Here is a 22,038-nt window from a genome sequence, read left to right as displayed (position 1 = left end):
CATTAACCATACCATACCATTATTAGAGGCCATGAGGCTTGCCTCTTCATCAAATAGCTCCACCAATTCAAACTCGCCCGATTCCCTGACCCCAGGCTCTGCTTTGACCACAGCTCTGAATACTACAACTAATAGCCCCTCCTCAATGCCTACTAGTACAGTATCCACCCTAATCAACACCCCAGGAGACATTTCTACTCTAGCAATATGCTCAACTTCAACAACTATACCCCCACAACCTTCTTCATCAACCACCCCATCCTCCCTTATTACTACCTTACAACCTTATTGTCCACCTCCCCATAACACTACCTTCCTCAACACTACTCCCTCTTCCACACGCCCCCGTCCTTCTACTAGCCCCATTACAAAATTCTTAAATACTCTATTTAGCCCAGCCAAATGGGACCGATTTTTCGTGATCCCTTCCACAGCTTCTCACACTTTCTGCTTTGGCAACCTGTTTTCATTCCTCAAATGCATATACATCCTTCACTTGATCTAACCCCTATACATTACCTTACCCGACCTTAACCCATATACTCGTCAATTCCTTTGCCCAGCTTTGACAACTAATCACTAACTCAACCACCCTTCACTACCATTTACTATAGTGCTACATGACCTTAGATGTCTAGCACATTTATTTTGCTTTTAACCATTAACCATTAACCATTATCACATATTTTGGTGCAATTTAATCCATCATTATATTTTGTGCTCACCATTTACATATGAAGTTTATGAGAGTCTTTAGGATATAAGTAAGTTGAATATCGGCTTTGATTACCTTTTATCCCTTGCAGATAGATAAACTTTCCCACACTTTTATGTATCCCTTTTCAGACGCAAATTAGGGCTTAAGGTCATCGCCAAGGTAGCCTCCAGTTCGCCCATCAGTATGTAGAGAATGATCTGGTTTACTGGGGAAGCGTAATCTGGACTGATGAAAGATCTTTTGCTCCACCGCACACGTGAAGCTCCATTGCTAAAGGAGAGATAACAAAAGGTGTGTGTATATATTTTTTTTTTTTTCACCTCTATCCTGTAAATGTATGTCTAAATATATTATTTCCGTATGTCTTCTTATATTTCATATTCTAATAACCTCTCATTATTCATTTTGTAGATATGATAGACAAAGTATTTACGAAACAAGGAGTGACCACGTGACTTGTAATATGTGGGGATGGATCTTCCTGGGAACTCGTCAAAATATTGAGAAGATTCAATTCGGAGAAATATATCCAACTGTTAGAAGCGTTTCTCCCGTCAGTACGCAGCTGTCTTGCCTTTCCGACAAACGATCATATTTATGCAGAATAACTGCCCAATAAACAAGTCGAGGGCAATTCCGAGGTGGTTTCGTAACCACTGAAGGTCCTACCCTGGGGCCGGATACTCAAAACAGTTTACAATGTTGCATCTCGCATTGGAGCTGTTACAATGTCTTAAGGCTCCGAATGCCATACTCGAAACAAAATTAGACGCTCTCGTTCGAGTTTGAAACCGGATATAATACAGCTTATTTCCCGATTACTTAGTTGTTTATTTTTCCATTTTTAATACCAGAGGATTTTAATTGTCTAGTATTTTCTTTGTTTTCCATACTTTATCGTTATCTCGAATCAAATATAAGTTGAATGTAAATTGAATTGATAGACGACAAACAACGTTTTGGTGGCTGCATATCTTCATGACCGAGCATTGCAGCGTGAAAGACACTATTATCGGGAACCCTTAGTTTCTGTCCAATCATAAGCATTTATTGCAATATCAGATTTCTTTAGTATGTTTTACTATAACCTTCTTTGATGCCAAATATCTAATCAAACAATGTTTTCTGGAATTATTATTCCGATGATCAGTAACTGATTTACTTTTGCATGAAATTATATTTTTTGTATGATGCTTCCGTAAAAAATGTATATAACAACAAGTCGAATGTGAGACTTCATAAACACAATTTTAGAAATATAGGAAATACTAATGTATATGGAAAAAACACATTTTTTACCTGAAGACGATTGCTAGTGCTTATTATCTTTTTATCTTTGTGTATAGAGCTTGTACTATGGAAAGTAGGGTTATTTAGAAAAAAATTAATCATAGTTTTATTTTACAACACTCGGTTGAATCTCACGCAATATCACTTAGGGAGATAGCTGAGCCTTCCATGGTGTTGGTGACCGTTGGAGGCGTGGCGATAAGACAGCCATGGCTTTCCATTGATTGTTACGTCTAGTAGGCTGACTACTGATTGGTCAATAGACTAATGATCTGCCCTCTCTTGGTAGTTAGTGGATTTAACTTACAAAGTAAACACGAGCCTTACAATGTGCTTACTATATTGTAAAACTTTTTCGAGTCTGGGTATTTTACAATATAGTAAGGAGATCGAAAGGTACGTTCTGGTAGGGCGGTTACAACGTCCTCGACCTTGTAACGACCAAGCAAGGCATGCGACATAAACGTTAACTATATTTGGGCAAATATAGTTAATGTCTGGGAAACTGCTAGTGAAATAGCCTCACAAAAGTTAATCGGACATGCAAAGAGGGAATGGGAAGTAATGAATACAAAGTAATAAGTATGTTGCCTCTATCCCGGAAAAAAAATGCTAGGGTTTAAGAAAATAACGGGAATTGGACGAGGTTTTAATAAACATGCATTGTTCTTGATAGTACGATTTTCCCCAATATTTGCATTTCTTTTCTACGTATTACTGATTGTCTTTAAAGTAATAAGGCAAATGATAATCGGTCAATCAGTTCATACAAGACAAAGTATTTCAGTAATCAAATACATATTGTTATTTTGCACTGAACGTGGTTTAGATTATTCGAAATATAAAACCAAAAATTCTTAACATGCACTACTATGCATAATATTATTCAAAATCAAATTATACAGGCGCATTTGAAATTTGTCATTTCTAATTCTGAAACACATACAATGATGAAACCTTTTTATATCCATTGTATCCCTACTGTGATTTTGCGTTCAGATCATATTTTATACTCTTGTGAATCAGTGTTTGGAACTAACGAAAAGAAAATTGAGACACTTCATTTGTTCAATTAGCTGCCTCTAGATAGTGAGGTTACGAGTATTTGCAAAGCTCTCAGCGAATTAGATTTATATTTCATTTAGCTGTCATACGTAGTTAATAGAAAGAAGCGTTTATAAGTGTCAAGGAATGTGCAGTTGTAATTTGAAGTGTTGCCATTTCAGTAATCAAATAATTCCAGGAAATCGTGTATGGAAAATAATCTTCAAAGATACCTAATACCTTTCATATAACAGAAAATTATTATTTTATAAACTTATGAATACAATATATGACCTATAACTTTGCAATGAAGATAAATATGCAAATTTCATTACACCTACACATATGCAGTGAATAGACACGAATAGACAAACGAGAGAAACAGACACGCTCCCTGAGAATAAGCATGAAAAGATTTCAGATATACATCCTTATTGGAAGTAAACTTATTTCCTCTCCTTTAAACCACCTAACTCGTAGCTGATGAGCCCTCTAGTAGCAGCTAATCGAACTAATGAAGTGAGACTTCTTTTCGCCGAAACCAAGCATTGTTTCAATTAAGAGAAAACATGTTACGTTATTCTCCATTATAGAACATTTCCTGAACGTAAAGTCGCAGTAGAGTTAATAGCGAATGTAAAGACACTTTTGCATTATGCTTGTGCGTGTGCGTGAGTGAGTGTACGTGCGTGAGTGTGTGCACACAAATATATACTGGTCATATTTTTAAGCTGATATTTTTCTCGATACTAATGGTATATTATATATTAAAATACAAACAGTTGTATTACTTTATGAATACCATTTTCATGTAAAGTACACCCAACCTGCTATCTCACAATAAATTTAGTCAAGTAATGAAAGTATACAGAAAAGACAACCTTGTATATTAACGCGGAACATAATTAGTTATTGCCGTAAAATGTCATTGACCACAACGGTAGTTAAATTATACTTTTTTTTTAAGTATACTTCCAGGGTCCTTTTGCCACCTAGAATTCCTAGAAAACGTGGAATTCCAGCATTTTTAATTATCCGGGTGTGGAAAAAAAATAAAGACTTTTTCATGACAAGTAAGGCATCACATGTTAAGTTCTAGAGGTTCACTGTAAAGACAAAGTATTTTGCAAGCACTCTTGATTATAAAATGAAAATGTGGTTATTGCATTTGATGAAAAATGAGAACGTGTATTCATGATAAAAGATACCTTTGCCACATAATATTTTGCATAATTTCATGCAACTACTTGATATTGCTTTATACTTTTGATATTTGATATTTGCATTCATGTAGTGTATGATGACCATTGAAACTTCCTCTTCAATACTTTTCTGCAATATGTTAAGCGTTTGAGATTGCCCGATGTTACAGTGTCTGGTATATATGTACATATAATATTTTCATGACTGTAAATGTAAATCAAAATAAGTAATACATTGGCTTTCATTATATTGAATGTTGCTCAGGTTCTACCATCCACATCAATAGCTTAGTTCTTGAAGACAAGTACTGATCAGAGTTTTTTGCAAAGTATTGCTTGAAAGTAGAAATAAAAGGTTATGAAAAATGGTAGAGAGAAATGGACTTAAAGCTGGTGCCATCCATTTTCAACTTTTATTGTATACCTCTTGAAAACTGGGTATTTTGCTTAAAATACATCCCTGAGAATGATTTTTGGACATGGAAAAGTCGTTGAATATCAGATTCAATTAGGGTTGAAGGACCCTGCACTTGGTATATCTAAGAGACATAACAAAGCAGAGTTTGATATGCATACTGCCATTTAAAATAATGATATTTACTGTTATTTAATATTCCAAAGATTTTACCATTAAAACCAGTTTCCCTCTAACTACCGTGCGCTGTTTTTTTTATGTTGCTAAAGGGTGGAAACGAGTGTGTAGAAATCCCCCCCCCCCCCCCCCACACACACACCTCCACCAGTACATTGTTTTAGGGCCGATAGAGTTAAGACACCAATAGTGACATATGTACGCAGGAGTAAGAACTAGGCCACATATATGTAAGGTCCGGGCGATGCTAGCCTTCGCAAACCTCAATGAACTGAACTCAGGAGTAAAAAAAAAAAAAAATAGTCAGTGATTAAGTCCTCTCCTGCCTCTCCCAATTCCTTTCTAAAAAGATATATGACAACTATATATGACGGATAAAATAGGTCCGGCCTCTCGCCGAGAAGCTATACTTATTACTCGTGTTTAAAAGCATATATCATTGTTTTGATTTTAATTTATGTAGTTTAAGCAAAAACAGAAAGAAGTTAAACCGATTTGAGCTTTGAAATTTGAATTAAAGGGAAAATAAAAAGTTTTGGGTTGATTAGTGAAGGCCTTTTCGCTGTACTGATTATTTGGGGCAATAGAATCTTTGTATATATTCATAAATAATGCAGGTGTTATAAAAAACCGTATCTTGGAAGATCATTTTGTGTCAAGGGGAAGCATAAAACTCTATTATACGAGGCAGAGATAGTAATTAGTTTCAGTCATTACAGTAACTGCTACAGGACTGCATTGCATTTTTCTTCTTTACTGCCATTTTAGAATTATCAATAATATTTTAAATGAGCTACTGTATAGACAAATACCTTTTATATATCCATAAAATTAGGTGTACTCTTTTTCCGGCTTCCATTTATCAGCGGGGATTTAAATTGTTTTGTTTTATGTTGATTTTAAAGACCAAAAGTAAATGTAATAAACTGATAATTTGAGAGTATTCATTTAATTTATATCCCGTGTGGTCTAGTGGCTAGGATACGCGGCTCTCACCCGCGAGGCCCGGGTTCGATTCCCGGCACGGGAAGGTTTTCTGGTTGCCAAACTACCGCGGAGCCACACAGCATTCCCACCTTCACCTCAATTAGAGGGTGAAAATGGTATGCAAAGGGAAGATCTCCGCCATGTGCCAAACCACAGGGAGTATAAATTGGATCAGTAATTAAAAAGCTAAATTAATAACACACACACACATATATACATATATATATTATATATATACATAGTATATATATATATATATATATATATATACGTTATATATAGATAGCATACTATATATATATAGCATACTATATATATATAGCATATATATATACTGCATATATATATATATATATATATATATACTGCATAAATATATATACTGCATAAATATATATATATATATATATATATATATATATATATATATATATACTGCATATATATATATACATATATATACATATATATATATATATATATATATATATGCATATATTGGTGTGTGTACAGATATATACATACATATACACACATATAAATCTGTACATATACATATATACGCGTGTGTTTATGCATATGTATATATACATATATATATGCATATGTATAAATATATATGTATATGTATCTATATATGTATATATACACATATATGTATATTACATATATATGTGTGTGTGAGTGTGTGTGTGTGTGTGTGTGTGTGTGTGTGTGTGTGTGTGTGTGTGTGTGTGTGTACATGTGTATACATATATATATATATATATATATATATATATATATACATATATTGATATATAATGATAGGGCTTTATTGATTTACATTTATTTATATATGGGTATGCATAGTGACGCTTAGATACATTTACATATATATAAGCTATATATAGCAAAGTTTCAACATTGCCCCTAGATAAGAGGGCACTACACCTATACGAATACAGGAATGACAGGCCTATTGACTTCTGTCAGTGACACCATATCGCATAAGCTGGTGCAGAAGTCTGATGACAATAATGTGCAACATCAGCATTTACATATTGTCTGTTCGATGTATACGCAAGATGTAGAAAGTTTCAAACTTGTTCACAGCCCAACTTTCAGAATCACGGCACACTATGGACATGACGAAAGTGGTCGTTGATTACTTCTACACCTGGGTCTGTCCAAGGAAAACCCTCAAGAGCAACAACTCACAACGCCCTAGACAACCTAAGCGGGCCGGTGACCCTACACTATTAAGGGAACAAAGGCGAGTTCAGGAGCTTTTTGAGATCTACAAGCAGGACAATACCCGTGACAACCTTTTTCAGTTTCTTAAGGCTAGCCAAAGTCTACGGGAATTAAAAAATCATATCAGAAATGAACATTTTGAACAGTTCCTACAAAGCATTAATAATAACACCTTAATGTCTGAGGGCTGGAAAGGAATTTATCGACTCTCGGGCAAACCAACTAACACCCCGCAGTTCTATAGTCCTCTTGTACAGGCAGACATGCTCCTTAGCTGGAGCGTCCAAATTAAGTTCACTTCCCACAAAGATTCAGAATCACCTTAGTCAGTCTAAAATTGCAGGAAAAGCGTCCGCCCCAGGTGAGGATGGAATTACCTATATTGTCCTCCGCCTTATAGCTCAAGTACCTGGTAATCCCATTTTGCACCCGAACACGTTAAACATTGCAAATAACACCTCAATGTCTGAGATCTGAAGAAAAAAAAATTATTGACTCTCAGGCAAACCGACTAACACCCCGCAGTTCCACAGTCCTTCCCGGGTGCCATTCATCTACTTTACTATCACTGCCTGAACATGGAATATCTGAAAGTGAATACGATTACACGATTTCTTATTCTCGAAACGGAGTGGTGTTGCAGAAGTTGAATTTGCTATGACAACGTCACTCTATGGCACATACACTTTAATTATAATCATCAGTGGCAGATCCATGATGGGATGGCCCTTGTTAGCGTAATTAATTGCGGCCACACAAAAGGGCAATACACGATATACAGAAATCTCTCAATTATTGTTAATCCGGTTATACTAAGACTGTCAATCAAATGTCTAAAACGAAATTGCGCATACAGTTTATCCTTTTTTTCCAAGTATAGGAATATGTGTATATTTTTTCTTGGCTGTAGCCGTGAGAGCTTGGATCACCGACTTCCTAATGCCAAGTCCACCCAGAGTGCTCGCAAAACGCCTCGAGAATGCAGGATATCCACACTGGAGCTCTCCTCCTCCACAGACCCTAACTTCATCATCATTATTTATATGTATTCATTAATTTCCTTTCGATCTACATTATTAGAATTAGCATTAATATAATCTGATACGACGACACAAATCAATGATAATATCAATACTAATTCTTCGATTCGATGTAAAAGCATGAAATGTCTAACGCAGACTGACTGCCCGTAATTCATGTAAATTTCGATATGACATTTTTCACCGTCTCCATGCCTCCCTCTCAAATGATTCGACAAAAGAGAGAGGGAAATAAAATTTTAATTTCCCCACATAAAATTCAAGTAATTTATTCCATTTTACATTTTCAGAGATAAGATATTAGTTAATATATATATAATAAGGTCACAAGCTGCACGTTATTTATGAAATATATTATAGTTTTAAATGTCTTTGCAAGGGCAATAAATATATTTTTTTTCAACAAACCTAGAAAAATGACACCCCCCCCCCCCCGTTGTATATTTTAAATTCATCATGCTGTCATACAGATGTGGATGGCAAAAATTTCCAACTTCCTATCTAGAACACCATTTATGTTCGAGGTTACTCGATCCAGTAATCTGAAGTAACGTACTGGTTTTATGTGAATTACTCTGAAACTGCCATTTTGCCGTACCTGCACCCTTACAACATTACATCTCTACATGTCTTCAACCTTACAATTTATTCCCTTAATTATATCATATATATGTATCTCCCGTGTGGTCTAGTGGCTAGGATACGCGGCTCTCACCCGCGAGGCCCGGGTTCGATTCCCGGCACGGGAAACTTTTCAGGAAAATCATAGTGTGTCCAACGTAAGAAGTAAACTGAACTGGAGATTAAACGGTGTAGTTTCCATAACAAGTTATCATGATTACAAACAAGGTAGTCAACGCGAACTGGACAACTACTCACTGAATCGGTTGTAAGAGGCGTGGGTCAAAGTACAAGGTAAGGGGCATTTATCATTGCAGCTCATGATCACTAATCTTATTCAAATGCGAAGTTCACCGTGATCAGCTACGTTGTTGGTGTGAGTGCATGACCGTGTTCTTAATGTTTTTTGTTCTTAATGTTTTTTGTTCTTATTTTTTTTTGTTCTTAATGTTTTTTGTTCTTAATGTTTTGCTTTTGTTTTTGTTCTTAATGTTTTCATTCTGATTCGTAGACGTGCCTTTTAATAGGGATATGCAGCTGTAATATAAATTAAATTAAAGAGCATATAGAGGACTGCGATAAATTCCTTCAGCTGTCTACAAAATATACATTGAACCTGATGAATTAATGTGTGTGTGTGTGTGTGTGTGCGCGCGCGCGCGTGTGTGTGTGTGTGTGCGTGTGTGTGTGTATATATATACATATATATTACATTATAGATAATACATTATAGATATTACATTATAGATAATACATTATAGATATTACATTATAGATAATACATTATAGATAATACATTATAGATATTACATTATAGATAATACTTTATAGATATTACATTATAGATAATACATTATAGATATTACTTTATAGATAATACATATATATACATATATATATACACAATGTGTGTTTGTGTCTATGCATATATATGCACACACATATGTATGAATGTATATATATTTATTTATCTACTTATATATACACACAAGTAGATGATTGAGTGATTGATTTTTATTGTTTTTTATTACCTGAAGCGTCATTTGAGGCGAATACCTTGTGGGATTAAAATGTTGAGATATTTAAAACATTAAAAGTCTATCAATAAATAGCAAATAGGTAAAATTAGATAACAAGAAGTATTACATTAAAGATCTAAAGATAAATATGCTTAAATGTATAAAATCATTACATATTATGCATAATTAAACTGTATTAATATTTTTATCTCATTTGGGAATCTAATAAGACCATGTCCCATGTCACAATTCCCCAATACATTCTGAAGTGTATATGGAGAAGACAAGTACATGCTTCTTTGGTCTGAAAATGCTCCACATCTTTCCACATCATGCGACCGTTAATGGCGCTTGACATCCCTCACAACGTGCTTCACTTTGAGCCATCATCGGTCCATGAGTCAATCCCGATTCCCAGCCTTGTTAACACAACTTCTACTTGTCGGCTGGGATGGACGCTGATCACCTAACTGTCAGGGCCTCTAATCTCTCGAAGTTGTTTGTAGAGTTATGCCTCGAGTGCTCCTTTCATTTATCGCGAGACAACTGATGCTGGGCTTCAGCTCGATGTGTGGGAGAGGAAAACGAGCATCACAGGGCTGAGCGGCAGCTGCCTTGGCCCTCCGATCAGCACTGTCAGTATACAGGGACTCCACAGGTGAAGACCCCGAAGCCCTTGTACAGATTCTGAGAGCTTCATTATGAACTGAGTCCAGCATCCGGAAAACAGTGGGAGATGCAGATGAATAAGCCTCACATCCACGTTACGAATAAGCGCTCGGTAAATCTACTGAAGCATTGTGCGATCTGCACTTCAAGACAGGTGATGAAGAACCCGCAGAATACTTAGCGCTTTTGTAACCTTCGCCCATGTAAGCCTTTAGTAAAAAAAAAAATAGACACATATGGGTGAATACTCGAGGTACATATCAAATCGTAGTAGTTTATAGGCTATATTTATAATGTAATAGAACACATACATCTAAACCCAGGCAAAGGAGAAAAGTCGGCTTAAGGTACTTACAAATGCTTAGTACATAACTACGTGAACTAATAGTGCTTACAGGTGAGCTCAAAGTGAGCGTGTGTGTGTGTGTGTGTGTTTCTTTTTATTACACATATGTGTTTTAGTGTGCACATGTTTATATATATATTTGATTTATGAATCAGGTTCATGCCATTTAATTTGAGGGCCCATATTTACTAACGGAGTCATTTTTTTTTCTTTTTTTAAATACATAAACATATTCCGTGTGGTCTAGTGGCTAGGATACGCGGCTCTCACCCGCGAGGCCCGGGTTCGATTCCCGGCACGGGAAGTTTTTCGGTGATTTCAATGCAACCTAATCGTGCTGGCTGAGAAATCACCTTTACGTTCTTTTACTACTTGGGCGCAATCACGTTTTTTTCTTTGGTACATCACTTAATACCCATTTTGTTTTTAAGGGCATTACAAATGAAATTCCTTTGAATATCAAAATTCCTTTAATAACGAGTTTCATTCATCAGGTATGTATTCGAGGTCAATACATACCTGACTTAGATGACCTGCAGCTCACCCGCATCTCTGTCTGTTGCGATTTCAACGATTACTAGATACAGATTAGATATATTTACTTTTTACTAGTTTTATCTATTGTGTTCCTAGTCTCTGATCCCCTCTAGAAAAACGATGAATGCACAGGTATAAGTTATTGATTGGGTACGTTATTTCGCCATGTCTCTCGTGTGCAGTAAATTAAATTGCGTGATACGGCTCCTATCAATGTACACTCGCTAAAAAAATATATATATATATCTTTACGCTTTATGACTTAACAATATGATACGACGACGAAAACGGTTGGAAAAAAAAAGTGTGAGCTCGACCTGATATTGGTATCCCTGAGAGGGATATCATTTAGGAGAGGGGGGCAAGGGGGGGGGGGGGGCATTTGTCACCCCCTTGCAATGATCCCATTATCCATTACTATTAATATTCGTGTTGCCGCCACCAGCTTGGCGAACGCTGGCAAGAATCCGTGACATGAATGCCCCTAGCGCCGCCGTTAACTGGCATCCGTCTGCAAAGCGCAATCGCTCCCATAACATAATTGCTTGATCAACGACGATATGACGATTGCGGGTGTGATCTTGGGAAAAGTCTCTGCCCATGGCTGCCCAAACACTCTCAATGAGACTGAGATCTGGCGATTTGGGCGGATGTGGCACAATGTTATCTTGGGGTGTTGTCAAAATCACGCCGTCACTGCTCGTGTGGATAGGGCTGTTATCCTGGAGAAGGTAAAATGGCTCGAGATCGGTGAAGAACATGACCCTCACCGATGGTAGAAACATCTCGTCCATAATTTCCACGTAGGTATACCCCGTAAATCTGCCGAGCCCGACATTCGTCGGCTCCCCTACTCGGCCGCTGTGCATCCACTCCAACTGCCCAACGATTTCTGACAGTCTGCGTGCTGTAGCCAGCAGAACAAAGGGGGTTCGCATCCCTTGTAGTAGTTATGAATTGTTAAAAAAAAATGATAATGAGTGTAAATAACTAAGAAGAAAATGGCTCACAATAACGGGACATGGCAACTAACTACTTCCCACGCCCCCTTTTCGAACCCAGTAAGGGGTGTTGCTATTGAGTATCAAATGGTTTTCATTAACTTATGATATTCATGCACTTCAATGCAAGCTTCCTATTTGTCTTTTATAGAGCACATTGAATTGTAGTTCTGAATGACATTTACTTGATCATCTTCCTCCGTCGTGCCCATAAGATGCCCACTTCTGGTCTTATCTCTCGTGGATTCAGTTGCGCTGCATTCACAAGCGACGCGGTTGGCTTCGAAATAACCAATCTCGATTTTTCGAAACTTGATAGTCCCTCAGAGTAAAGCGTAATTATGACGCTACTAATTGTCTAAGGGGTCTCCATTGCTGATATTGGCATGATACGAGGAACTTGCCATAACCACTCCGAAACGCTATTCGAACACATTATGAAGCTTCATCTGTTCCGAGCTCTGAAAACAACAGGTACCAACATATCCGAATCAACTCTTAGTGATTGTTTTAGTTTCATCTTCTTCCGAGTAAAGGTACTTTTTTTTTCTTACCGACTGTACATCATATGTGTATATATAAATATATATACATTTGTGTGTGTGTGTGTGTGTGTGTGTGTGTGTGTGTGTGTGTGTGTGTGTGTGTGTGTGTGTGTGTGTGTGTGTGTGTTATATGGGTATATACATATATATACATATATATGTGGGGGCAGTGTATATTATTTGTATGTAGATGTGTGTGTATATATATGTATATAGATATACGTGTGTATACATATATGTATACAGATATATACATATACATAAAAGAACACAAAAAAATAAATGCATGTATGAGTATGCGTATTATGTATATTTGTATGTATGTAAGTATGCATGATAGAAAGTTTCTAATTTACTCAAACTTTCTATATCCCGTGTTGTCTAGTGGCTAGGATACGCGGCTCTCACCCGCGAGGCCCGGGTTCGATTCCCGGCACGGGAAAGTTTTATGGAAAGACTAAAATTAGTCACACAATAAGTGTCACCTGATAAGTCATCCGGAATTATACTTAAATGTTATCAAAACCAATGATGAACGTAGAAGAGACTATCAGAGAGCATAATCTTTTAATCAATGATGTTGCCGACGAATTAATTTACTTTAGAGCAACGGTTAAATTGTACACTATAAGCTTTACATTTTCAATAATGTTTTCTCTACGAATTATCTGGAATACATCATGGTTTAATGGGGTTCATAATAGGTTTATCATCCTCATAACTAAAATAAAACAGAGACTAAGTGACCTTAGGACATACGCCTATGCCCACATACCTATGCCACATGCCCTCAGAATGTCCTTATCTAGCTCTGGAACCTGGTTCAAGGCAGGGATTATTACTCACGTAGTCAGACCGAACTGCCTTGTAGGAGGAACGAGGGACTCCAGGTCTTTTTCTATAATGGCCATATGCCCAGTCGGAATGACTCCATTGACTTCCCCCGTCACCTTTGCTCTGTCATATCCCTACATTTTACCCTATATTTTTGGAACGACTGCCATTGTCCTTCGTCTGGGGTAGCTTGATGAAGCTCTTGTTATGAAATAGAGTACTGTTTTTAAAAAGAGATTATGATGGTTTACAGAAGATTTCAGGACATTAAGAACACGCAATGGATCAGCTGGCAGTCTTGTGATTGTGCGAGCGCTAACTTTAAACTTTACATGTAACATCTATATGAATGTATAGACTGCTTTTTTCGGTGCGTTTTGACTTAACATTATGATACGACGACGAAAACGGTTGGAAAACAAATGTGTGAGCTCGACCTGATATTGGTATCCCTGAGTGGGATATCATTTAGGAGACGGGGGCAGGGGGGGGGGGGCATTTGTCACCCCCTTGCAATGATCCCATTATCCATTACTATTAATATTCGAGTTGCCGCCACCAGCTTGGCGAACGCTGACAAGAATCCATGACATGAATGCCCCTAGCGCCGCCGTTAACTGGCATCCGTCTACAGACCGCAATCGCTCCCATGCCGTCATTGCTTGGGCAACGACGGTATGACGATTGCGGGTGTAATCTTGGGGAAAGCCAAACACTCAATGAGACTGAGATCTGGCGATTTGGGTGGATGTGGCACAGCGTAATCTCGGGGTGTTGCCGAAATCACGCCTTCACGATACTGTTCGTGTGGATAGGGCTGTTATCCTGGAGAAGGTAAAATGGCTCCGGCTCGGTGAAGAACATGACCCTCACCGATGGTAGAAACATCTCGTCCAGTCCACGTAGGTATACCCCGTAAATCTAACGAGCCCGACATTCGTCGGCTCCCCTACTCGGCCGCTGTGCATCCACTCCAACTGCCCAACGATTTCTGACAGTCTGCGTGCTGTAGCCAGCAGAACAAAGGGGTTCGCATCCCTTGTAGTAGTTATGAATTGTTAAAAAAAAATGATAATGAGTGTAAATAACTAAGAAGAAAATGGCTCACAATAACGGGACATGGCAACTAACTACTTCCCACGCCCCCTTTTCGAACCTAGTAAGGGGTGTTGTCACTGTGAGTATCAAATGGTTTTCATAAATGCACTTCAATGCAAGCTTCCTATTGGTCTTTTATAGAGCACATTGAATTGTAGTTCTGAATGACATTTACTTGATCATCTTCCTCCGTCGTGCCCATAAGATGCCCACTTCTGGTCTTGTCTCTCGTGGATTCAGTTGCGCTGGATTCACAAGCGACGCGGTTGGCTTCGAAATAACCAATTTCGATTTTTCGAAACTTGATAGTCCCTCAGAGTAAAGCGTAATTATGACGCTACTAATTGTCTACGGGGTCTCCATTGCTAATATTGGCATGATACGAGGAACTTGCCATAACAACTCTATTCGAATACATTATGAAGCTTCATCTGTTCCGAGCTCTGAAAACAACAGGTACCAACATATCCGAATCAACTCTTAGTGATTGTTTTAGTTTCATCATCTCCCGATTAAAGGTACTTGTTTTACCGACTGTACATCATATGTGTGTATATATAAATATGTATACATTTGTGTGTGTATGTACATTATATGTATATAATGTGTGTGTGTGTGTGTGTGTGTGTGTGTGTGTGTGTGTGTGTGTGTGTGTGTGTGTGTGTGTGTGTGTGTGTGCGTGTGTGTGCATTATATGTGTATATACATATATATACATATATATGTGGGGGCAGTGTATATTATTTGTATGTAAATGTGTGTGTGTATATATGTATATAGATATGCGTGTGCATACATATATGTATACAGATATATACATATACACAAAAGAACACAAATAAAAAAAAATTATGTATAAATATGCGTATTATGTATATTTGTATGTATGTAAGTATGCATGATAGAAAGTTTCTAATTTACTCAGATTTCCTACATCCCGTGTTGTCTAGTGGCTAGGATACGCGGCTCTCACCCGCGAGGCCCGGGTTCGATTCCCGGCACGGGAAAGTTTTATGGCAAGACTAAAATTTAGTCACACAATAAGTGTCACCTGATAAGTCATCCAGAATTATACTTAAATGTGATCAAAACCAAAGTGATGAAAGTAGAAGAGACTATCTGAGAGAATAATCTTATAATCAATGAAGTTGAAACCGTCGACGAATTAATTAAGAACAAAGGTTAATCTTGTGCACTATAAGCTTTACATTTTCAACAATGTTTCTTTTATAACTTATCTGGAATACATCATGGTTTAATGGGGTTCATAAAAGGTTTATCATCCTCATAACTAAAATAAAACAGAGACTAAGTGACCTTAGGACGTACGCCTATGCCCACATACCTATGCCACATGGCCTCAGAATGTCCCTATCTAGCTCTGGAACCTGGTTCAAGGCAGGGATTATTACTCACGTAGTCAGACCGAACTGCCTTGTAGGAGGAACGAGGGACTTTTTCACTAATGGCCATATGCCCAGTCGGAATGACTCCATTGTCTTCCCCCGTCACCTTTGCTCTGTCATATCCCTACATTTTACCCTATATTTTTTGGAACGACTGCCATTGTCCTTCGTCTGGGGTAGCTTGATGAAGCTCTTGTTATGAAATAGAGTACTTTTTTTAAAAAGAGATTATGATGGTTTACAGCAGATTTCAGGACATTAAGAACACGCAATGGATCAGCTGGCAGTCTTGTGATTGTGCGAGCGCTAACTTTAAACTTTACATGTAACATCTATATGAATGTATAGACTGCTTTTTTCGGTGCGTTTTGACTTAACATTATGATACGACGACGAAAACGGTTGGAAAACAAATGTGTGAGCTCGACCTGATATTGGTATCCCTGAGTGGGATATCATTTAGGAGACGGGGGCAGGGGGGGCATTTGTCACCCCCTTGCAATGATCCCATTATCCATTACTATTAATATTCGAGTTGCCGCCACCAGCTTGGCGAACGCTGACAAGAATCCATGACATGAATGCCCCTAGCGCCGCCGTTAACTGGCATCCGTCTACAGACCGCAATCGCTCCCATGCCGTCATTGCTTGGGCAACGACGGTATGACGATTGCGGGTGTAATCTTGGGGAAAGCCAAGCACTCAATGAGACTGAGATCTGGCGATTTGGGTGGATGTGGCACAGCGTAATCTCGGGGTGTTGCCGAAATCACGCCTTCACGATACTGTTCGTGTGGATAGGGCTGTTATCCTGGAGAAGGTAAAATGGCTCCGGCTCGGTGAAGAACATGACCCTCACCGATGGTAGAAACATCTCGTCCAGTCCACGTAGGTATACCCCGTAAATCTAACGAGCCCGACATTCGTCGGCTCCCCTACTCGGCCGCTGTGCATCCACTCCAACTGCCCAACGATTTCTGACAGTCTGCGTGCTGTAGCCAGCAGAACAAAGGGGGTACGCATCCCTTGTAGTAGTTATGGATTGTTAAAAAAAATGATAATGAGTGTAAATAACTAAGAAGAAAATGGCTCACAATAACGGGACATGGCAACTAACTACTTCCCACGCCCCCTTTTCGAACCTAGTAAGGGGTGTTGTCACTGTGAGTATCAAATGGTTTTCATTAATGCACTTCAATGCAAGCTTCCTATTGGTCTTTTATAGAGCACATTGAATTGTAGTTCTGAATGACATTTACTTGATCATCTTCCTCCGTCGTGCCCATAAGATGCCCACTTCTGGTCTTGTCTCTCGTGGATTCAGTTGCGCTGGATTCACAAGCGACGCGGTTGGCTTCGAAATAACCAATTTCGATTTTTCGAAACTTGATAGTCCCTCAGAGTAAAGCGTAATTATGACGCTACTAATTGTCTACGGGGTCTCCATTGCTAATATTGGCATGATACGAGGAACTTGCCATAACAACTCTATTCGAATACATTATGAAGCTTCATCTGTTCCGAGCTCTGAAAACAACAGGTACCAACATATCCGAATCAACTCTTAGTGATTGTTTTAGTTTCATCATCTCCCGATTAAAGGTACTTGTTTTACCGACTGTACATGTGTGTATATATAAATATGTATACATTTGTGTGTGTATGTACATTATATGTATATAATGTGTGTGTGTGTGTGTGTGTGTGTGTGTGTGTGTGTGTGTGTGTGTGTGTGTGTGTGTGTGTGTGTGTGTGTGTGCGTGTGTGTGCATTATATGTGTATATACATATATATACATATATATGTGGGGGCAGTGTATATTATTTGTATGTAAATGTGTGTGTGTATATATGTATATAGATATGCGTGTGCATACATATATGTATACAGATATATACATATACACAAAAGAACACAAATAAAAAAAATGTATGTATAAATATGCGTATTATGTATATTTGTATGTATGTAAGTATGCATGATAGAAAGTTTCTAATTTACTCAGATTTCCTACATCCCGTGTTGTCTAGTGGCTAGGATACGCGGCTCTCACCCGCGAGGCCCGGGTTCGATTCCCGGCACGGGAAAGTTTTATGGAAAGACTAAAATTTAGTCACACAATAAGTGTCACCTGATAAGTCATCCAGAATTATACTTAAATGTGATCAAAACCAAAGTGATGAAAGTAGAAGAGACTATCTGAGAGAATAATCTTATAATCAATGAAGTTGAAACCGTCGACGAATTAATTAAGAACAACGGTTAATCTTGTGCACTATAAGCTTTACATTTTCAACAATGTTTCTTTTATAACTTATCTGGAATACATCATGGTTTAATGGGGTTCATAAAAGGTTTATCATCCTCATAACTAAAATAAAACAGAGACTAAGTGACCTTAGGACGTACGCCTATGCCCACATACCTATGCCACATGGCCTCAGAATGTCCCTATCTAGCTCTGGAACCTGGTTCAAGGCAGGGATTATTACTCACGTAGTCAGACCGAACTGCCTTGTAGGAGGAACGAGGGACTTTTTCACTAATGGCCATATGCCCAGTCGGAATGACTCCATTGTCTTCCCCCGTCACCTTTGCTCTGTCATATCCCTACATTTTACCCTACATTTTTGGAACGACTGCCATTGTCCTTCGTCTGGGGTAGCTTGATGGAGGTCTTGTTATAATATAAAAAGAGTATTTTTTTATGATGGTTTACAGCAGATTTCAGGACATTAAGAACACGCAATGGATCAGCTGGCAGTCTTGTGATTGTGCGAGCGCTCACTTTAAACTTTACATGTAACATCTATATGATTGTATAGACTGCTTTTTCGGTGCAAAGGTATTTAAGGACGAAATATCTGTAAATATTTGCTAGAAAAATTACGACAAATGCCTTTCTTGTACTTCTTCCCTTAATTCTACTATAAATGCTTATTTATAGTTATTTTTTTACATTACATTTGTGCATATTGACAATTAAATTGACTACAAGTTCTAAATTTTAAAAAAAACAAATACCAAGAGATGCAATTCTTTCTAAGACAACTGCCCTTACCTAATTCACTTTAATATTTAGTAATCCAATTTTCCACAATATGGAAGTTTCACTTACTGTAAAAGATTTGTGTGGTCTTTTACGCCCACTACCTTCCCAGCTCTGCCCCCGACCCCTCATATTCAGTATAGCGAAACAGCACACCCGTTTTTGAGATGTACTTCTCTGTATATCGGTTTTTACCAGTGTACGCTTTACCTCGTATATATTCTCTTGAGAAAATGCATCCATTTTGGAAAGAATTAGCAGATATTTTTTGTTGATTTTCTTTCTTTCATATTCAATTTTATTCACTTATTAAATGTGGAAACAAATGTAAGCTTGACCTGAATTCTGACACTGGCCTAAAACCTAATTTCCTCTGTTGCCGTAGCTTACAAAGTAGGCAGAAATGTTCCTATTGAAAGTTTATTAAATAAATCTTGTACGTTCTCAATGATTATCATTATAGTTATAAAATCCGTTTGATTGGCTACTGACATGCTTCCGTTTTACATGATCAAGACTCTTCAACTCGTCCGGTCCGAGGATTTTAGTCGAGATTGCCTGCTTTAGATGCCGTTGCAATGGAATCCTTCGCCTCCTGTCCATCTGCCCCCCCCCCCCCCCCCGTGGATGTGACTAGTCGCTCATTATAGTCTCCTTATGACGCAAATGTGCATGGCAGCGAATGAGGATTGCTTGACATTTGCGACTTACCAGCCTATCATCAGATACTAATTTTGTATTATTACCAAATTGGTTGGAAGATATTACTTTGAAGTAAAGTAGTTGCTTTAAAGTTTATATAAAAGTTATTTTATTTTGTGTACTGACATATTATATGTATGGTAAATCGCATACGTCGGTAGTACTTATTCTGAGAACACAACACACACACACACACACACACACACACACATATATATATATATATATATATATAGTGTGTGTGTGTGTGTGTGTGTGTGTGTGTGTGTGTGTTTATGCATGTATGTGTGTATGTATGTATGCGGGTGAAAGAAAGTGAGTGAATTAATAAATGTGTTTATATCTGTGGATATTCTATATCTACCTGTACATGCAACGTCATAATATACCCAGATACTGTGCATAACTGGAGATGGTTGCGACAGTTGTGATAATACAATACCATTTCTTTGATATGGTATAAAACTTTCTACTACGCTGTTCCAAATATTTTGGAATTTAAATGCCTCTCACTACTTTCACCGTTTTATAGTTTCTGGCTTCCACAGGAGTGTGACCAGTCTTGAAAAAGCACCGTTATTTTTTTTCTTCTTTTACTTTGTATGTTAGCTCTTATACTATATCCCGTGTTGTCTAGTGGCTAGGATACGCGGCTCTCACCCGCGAGGCCCGGGTTCGATTCCCGGCACGGGAAATATCTTTGTACTTGGTGATAATGAAAGATAATCTGTATTGGCAAGTGTTTAGACATGTGACAAATGATTACAGAACACTAATTAGCCATGTAATCAAGAGCAAGGCCAATTTACTGAAATATTAGTTCCTCAACTCGTGTTTCTGAATTACCTCCGGTCATTTTGGCAACATTGCAGTTAAACTCCCCCTAAGCCAGGCGTGTCTAGGCTTTAATTTGTTTTTAATAATGTCAACTAAATAGTGCTTTAAAGAATCATAGGATGATCACTATCTACAATATATTTGGTTAAAGAACACTGTGGGTGTGGCTGTTATAGCTCAAGTGAACCGTCTCAGTTTTAGGGGTCGAGAATTGATTTTATTGAGATGGACGAATGAGACTCTTGCCCTTATATTGTTGCGTGTACTTCAAGTTTCTTTTTTCAGCTTCTCACTTTCCATCCGTTCGTGATGTTCTTTCACCTGAGCCTCACGAATTTCAGCCATCTGCCATAATCTTGTAGCATGATATTCGTCCTGCATCGTTTTGCATGCTTTAAACTTCTCCGTAAACTTCCTCTTCCCGGACCCCAATGCAGGCTCTTCGGGGTTGGAAGTGTACAAGGTGAAGTGAGAAGTGTAAGAACGGAAGTGTGGGGTCCTTGTGGCGTCTGGTCAGTAACATTAGGAGACGGGGAAGGAACAGGTTCACTGAAGAGTATCACCTTGGTCGCAGTTTCAGTACAGAAAGTTGAGGTAGCTTGTTAAACTTTACAGTCTCTGAGAAGGAAAAAAACAATATTAAATATGGCATACAGAGCCAAATTAACATACAATTGAAATGATAGTTCCTATGAACATTAGCATTACCCATTTTGTTACTTGCCCTCCTAAATTTTCTCGATAGGATCAAAAGTGAGTTTCCAAAATATTGCCAGCTCATCTTCCATCATAGAAGACGCAAGCTGCATATATCCCCTCATACTTACAGGATTTGGAGAACTACTGTCAGTTTTTCCTAAAAGCGTCTTTGGTAGAGTACTCTCAACGCGTTGGGACTTCGGTTGATGACGTTATTAATCCTCATAAATGCTGATTGGCTGGTGAATGCACTGCTAGGCATAGGGCGAGTTAGGGGAAACTATCTAACACCAGTACACTCAAGTATCAACACTAACATAACAGCACAAATGGCCACTTGACTTGTCCAGACTCTCTCTCTCTCTCTGTTTCTCTCTTGTCTTCTCTCTCTCTCTCTCTCTGTTTCTCTCTTGTCTTCTCTCTCTCTCTCTCTCTTTCTCTCTTCTCTCATTCTTTCTCTCTCTCTATCTCTCACCCCCCCCCCCCTCTCCCTTTCTTTCTCTTCTCTTTCTCTTTCTCTTTCTCTTTCTCTTTCTCTCTCACTCACTCACTCACTCACTCACTC

General features: G+C 38.1%; 7 non-coding genes across 7 annotated transcripts; all 7 read left to right on the top strand.

The window, feature by feature from the left end:
• The first annotated feature begins 5,804 nt into the window (after positions 1-5,804).
• On the top strand, positions 5,805-5,876 carry Trnae-cuc. Its single transcript has one exon. It is a non-coding gene; the product is annotated as a tRNA-Glu (tRNA).
• A 2,910-nt stretch (positions 5,877-8,786) lies between these two features.
• On the top strand, positions 8,787-8,858 carry Trnae-cuc. The gene has a single exon. It is a non-coding gene; the product is annotated as a tRNA-Glu (tRNA).
• Positions 8,859-10,996: 2,138 nt separating this feature from the next.
• Trnae-cuc lies at positions 10,997-11,068 on the top strand. Its single transcript has one exon. It is a non-coding gene; the product is annotated as a tRNA-Glu (tRNA).
• Positions 11,069-13,217: 2,149 nt separating this feature from the next.
• Positions 13,218-13,289, top strand: Trnae-cuc. Its single transcript has one exon. It is a non-coding gene; the product is annotated as a tRNA-Glu (tRNA).
• Positions 13,290-15,714: 2,425 nt separating this feature from the next.
• Trnae-cuc lies at positions 15,715-15,786 on the top strand. Its single transcript has one exon. It is a non-coding gene; the product is annotated as a tRNA-Glu (tRNA).
• A 2,415-nt stretch (positions 15,787-18,201) lies between these two features.
• Positions 18,202-18,273, top strand: Trnae-cuc. The gene has a single exon. It is a non-coding gene; the product is annotated as a tRNA-Glu (tRNA).
• Positions 18,274-20,559: 2,286 nt separating this feature from the next.
• On the top strand, positions 20,560-20,631 carry Trnae-cuc. Its single transcript has one exon. It is a non-coding gene; the product is annotated as a tRNA-Glu (tRNA).
• The last annotated feature ends 1,407 nt before the right edge of the window (positions 20,632-22,038 follow it).

This window comes from Penaeus chinensis, chromosome 15 (assembly GCF_019202785.1).
Source record: "Penaeus chinensis breed Huanghai No. 1 chromosome 15, ASM1920278v2, whole genome shotgun sequence".
NCBI lineage: Eukaryota > Metazoa > Arthropoda > Malacostraca > Decapoda > Penaeidae > Penaeus > Penaeus chinensis.
The sequence above is the reverse complement of the archived record's forward strand: the minus strand, read 5'-3'. Positions and strand labels throughout refer to the sequence as shown.